The sequence below is a fragment of the Nestor notabilis genome, unplaced genomic scaffold (assembly GCF_000696875.1).
Source record: "Nestor notabilis isolate BGI_N333 unplaced genomic scaffold, ASM69687v1 scaffold14949, whole genome shotgun sequence".
Lineage (NCBI taxonomy): Eukaryota > Metazoa > Chordata > Aves > Psittaciformes > Psittacidae > Nestor > Nestor notabilis.
Genome location: NW_009944386.1, coordinates 5,719 through 10,368, shown reverse-complemented (window position 1 = coordinate 10,368; position 4,650 = coordinate 5,719). Strand labels below are relative to the sequence as shown.

The following is a 4,650-nucleotide window of genomic DNA, read 5'->3' as shown; positions in this document are numbered from 1 at the left end:
CTTTCCATTCTCCCCCTATCCTGCCAGGAGGAGAGGGGCATAAAGGTGGGGAGTGAGTGACTGGTGCTGAGTTACCAGCTGGGCTTAAACCATGACAGGCAGTGACCTGCACTGGATTAGGCAGTGCTGAGCAGAACTAGCACCAGGCATGGCCAGTGCTCACCCCCAGCCACCCCACTACGTGGCTCCGGGTCCACCTGCAGGCAGGTTAAGCTTTAGGCAGCAACCCAGGACATTGCTTGAACTCATGTCTCATGTCTCTGACCAGATGATGGGGGGTGTCCCTCTGAAAAAATTATCTTTTCTTATTTTACAGATTTTTATATGAAATCTCTCTGACTTGAAGAGATTTCAGAGAGAAACCAAAGGGATTTCAGAGAGAAACCAAAGGGCTGTCATGGTGCAGGAGTCCAGGGCCCCCGCACTCAATTCCTCAGCAAATTCTGGTTCTGTTTTAAACAATGGGAAACTTCCCAAGTGCTAAGGGAGAACAAAGCCCACACTAAGCACTAGAAACCAGCCAGAATTCAAGGATGTTTCAGCCAGTCTCACTCTGCTCCTCAAGCGACGCCTTGCATAAACCCAACCAAAGAAGCCCATTCCCATAGTCACCGGTTAATTTCTTTACCCACAGAAAACTTGTAAAAGTGCCACACTTTTGAGTGCCATTATGACTCCAACAGCCTCCTGCTGACACTGAACAGACTTTCCAAGCTTCTCGACATTTACTTTGTATTTGACTCCCCTACACTTGCTGGAAGAAAAGGAATAAAATGCACATAAGAGCCACTCACTTATACCCGATTTGGGCAGAACAGTGCAGGATGCAACATCAGTTTTAGCTCCCAGCAACCTCCCTACACCAGGATGGGAACATGCCACATCCAGCCACCAGAGACTGGCATTTCATAGAATCCCAGACTGGTTTGTGTTGGAAAGGACCTTAAAGCTCCTCCAGTTCCAACCCCATGCTATAGGCGGGGCCCCCTTCCACTAGAGCAGGTTGCTCCAAGCCCCTGTGTCCAACCTGGCCTTCAACACTGCCAGGGATGGGGCAGCCACAGCTTCTCTCGGCACCCTGTGCCAGCGCCTCAGCACCCTCACAGGGAAGAGCTTCTGCCTCAGAGCTCATCTCAGTCTCCCCTCTGGCAGGTTAAAGCCATTCCCCTTGGCCTGTCCCTACAGGCCCTTGTCCAAAGCCCCTCTCCAGGTTTCCTGCAGCCCCTTTAGGCACTGGAGCTTCTCTAAGGTGCCTTCTCTTCTCCAGCTGACCCAGCCCAGCTCTCTCAGCCTGGCTCCAGAGCAGAGCTGCTCCAGCCCTCGCAGCAGCTCCGTGGCCTCCTCTGGACTTGCTCCAGCAGCTCCACGTCCCTCTTGTGCTGTTCCCCAGAGCTGGATCAGGGCTGCAGGGGGGGTCTCCCCAGAGCACAGCAGAGGGGCAGGATCCCCTCCCTCAAAGCAACAAGTATCTCCAGGCCTTCCAGAATGACCCAGCATTCAGTTTTATAACCTTGAGGAGGTCCCATCTCCACAAGCCATCATGCACTAAGCAGCAACACAACATTCAAAACCAAGTGCAGAGCTTGCAGCAGAACTTAGATCACCCAAGGCTCCTGCTGGAAATTTTCCATAGTGTAACAGTTTATTTTGTGGGCAGGAAGAGATCAATAAAATTAATTAAGAGTAAGAAGGGGGGGGGAAAAACCTCAAGTGAGTAACTGCACTAAAGCAGCATTTGTGAACAGGCCAAGTCCATTTTAAGGGCTATACATTTTCACTTCCACAGTCTTGGGAAAGAAAATAGAGTGACTTTGTTCTGTATGCATATTGTCCACCATTTGTTATTGTCTGTCTATTGATGCTTACTTGAAAAACAAAATTTAATTAAAGCCCACAGTAGTGCATAGCCTGCCTTTGCAATCAGCCTGCATTAGGGGATCACTGCAGTAAATGAAATACAGCTTCATATTGTATTATTCAAATACCATCTGAAAACATTTACAAATTAAATCATATTCTTGCAGAGTGAAACCAAGAGGCACAGGGCTCAGCAGGGGCAAAGGACTATTTCCAAGTGAAATCTGAGATGAGACGTGGAGGCAGCATGTAGATAGAGAGGTGCCAGAGGGCCCTTCTAGACCTTGCTTCAGACAGTTCTCCATGTACCAGAATCCAGACAGAAAAAGAATGCAATAGAGCCAGGAGAGCAGAACATGCAGCATCCCTGGGATGTCACCTCATTCAGGGGCTGAGGTGGCTGGCACAGCCTGGCAAACTGGGGAGATGCCAGCACTGCTCTGCCCTCAGGAGAGCTCAGTGCACCCCCTGGAAACCCAGCCAGAGCCATACCAGATGCAGGGAAGTGAATCAGAAACCCAGAATGGTTTGTGTTGAAGGGACCTTAAAGCTCATCCATCTCAACCCCCTGCCATGGTCAGGGACACCTGCCACTAGAGCAGGTTGCTCCAAGCCCCTGTGTCCAGTGTGGCCTTGAACACTGCCAGGGATGGGGCAGCCACAGCTTCTCTGGGCAACCTTGCAACAAACTCAGAGCAGTGAAAATCTGGACTCTCAACGGGCTGAGAAATGGGATGAGGAAAGTGCTCTTGTGAAATGTAGTGTCTTTGCAAGGAGGAGAGAAGCAAAGGGAGCTTTGGTTTGTCAGGATAAGTAAAAGCACAAGCAGGTCAGTGAGTCAGCACTGGTCCTAGCAGCAATGCCTGATGTTGAACAAAGCAAAGCAGCACATTAAAAATCAAGTGAATATTGCATGAGCCTTACAGCTCAGGCTTGAAGAGATCCAAGATTTGTCTTTTCCTTAATTGCATCTAGGGTGATGCCAAGTGTTCTTTGACAAAGTATTTACCCTGAGAAGTTGTTTTCCCTAAACAAGAGTAGCCCATTACCACATCCTCTCTCATGTGAGCCTGGAAAAGGCTGTGCCCTGCAGCTCTGACAGCCCCATCTCCAGTGATGCACCCGTGGAGGTTCATCTCCAGCAAGCAGACAAAGCTCCCCAGAGAAAAGGCTGAGGATGGCAGAGCTCTCATCACCCTGAGCCCTGGAGAAAGGTGGGCTGTATGCTGGCACACAGGGATTTTGGGAGAAGCAGGCTGTAAATGAAAAGGAAAACCTTGCAAGGGCACCTCTGGGTCCATTATACAGGAAGACAGTAAAAGATTCACAGCTGCTGCCCATGCCAGGGATCAGCAACTGACAGCCAAATTCCCACAGGTCCTGCTGAGTTCTCATCAGCAGGTGAATCTAATTTAGAGGAAAACCATTCCACCTGGCATATAATCATTGCAAGCTTCAAGTCAACTTCCAGCCTATGTGAGGCTTTCTCTGCAGAAAGGCTCCTCCTCTGTGAATCAGACACTCCTCACCAACTTCACATCACAACATTAAAATGAACAGCCGCAGCAAAGGGTAACCCATTACACATCACCTTACCAGTGCTACAACAGTAATGAGCACTGGGACCCCAGCACCACACAGCACATAGCAAGGCTGGGCAAAACACCAAGGAATATAGAAAATGCAACCCAGGATCCTCCCTAAAGGCAAAATACAGTGGTAGAGGGGCTTTGAGAGTGACTGGCACACACAGCATCCTTCCTGCATGTGGGAAGGAGGCTCTGATGGGGCTGTAAGGGAGCAACTAATGAAGGCAAAGCAAGCACAGCACTCGTGCACCAGCCAGGTGCTGGCTCCTACCTGACATGTCCTCCTCACCTCCCACAGCAAAGCCTCCACCGGCATCAGTGCCTCATGGCTGCTCACCCAGACACCCTCACACCCCTCTGCCATCAACAGACAGCGTGGAAGTGCCAAAGCCTCCCTGACACTTAAAAGCAACACCACCAGCCTGCATAAAAGATGAAGATTGCTGAGCCTCCTGCAGCCTTCCCAGGGTGAGAGCAATCTGTGCTCTCTGCAATCATCAGGCAGAAGGAGCACACTATGAGGTTAAAAATGACCAGGCTTCACATTCACAGGTCTTTCAAGAAACATGCTCATCACCTCCGAACACACCAAGAATGAGGTTTGAACATTTACACCAGACTAGATGGCTACGCCCAGGCTGCTGGAGGAATTAAAGGGAATGGGATGTCTGCCAGGGAGCAGGGGGCACAGCCCAGGCACCTCTGACAGTGACCTGCTTCTGCAGTTCAAGGTTAAACATCTCCTTTGCACGAATTCCTGAGCCTGCCTTTCTGGAAAGCCGTGCCAGGTAATTAGAATCATTATAACTATTATTAGACCATAATATTATTATAGCATTTTTGCTACACTTGACATCTGTTGGCTGATAGACTTAACTGGTACATAAGAAATAATTGTGCATAGATTCCTTGCAAATGAGTACCAACACGGAAGGCATTAAAGCTTTCTGCGTGGAAAAAGTTAATTTTATGGAAGCATGCTTGAAATAAAACTTCTAAAATTAACAGTTAAACCTTTAAAAATCTCTCATTAAAGAAACTATTCAGGTTTAAAGTAGGCAGCTGTTTAAAAAAAAAAAAAAATCCTGATTTTCCTTTAAATGCTTAAAGGCATTTACCTGGCTCGGTATCTCCTTTAGATCAAACACAGGCATCTTCCTCCCACCTAGCCCAGTGACCCTCAGGTTTCTAAGCCATCCTTCCA

General features: G+C 48.8%; 1 protein-coding gene across 1 annotated transcript in view; it reads right to left on the bottom strand.

The window, feature by feature from the left end:
* Window positions 1–4,650, bottom strand: part of LOC104411867 (nucleotide exchange factor SIL1-like) — a gene marked incomplete at its 3' end in the record, with an annotated part of 59,696 nt that overhangs the window by 54,275 nt on the left and 771 nt on the right. The gene's annotated exons all lie outside the window — the stretch shown is intronic.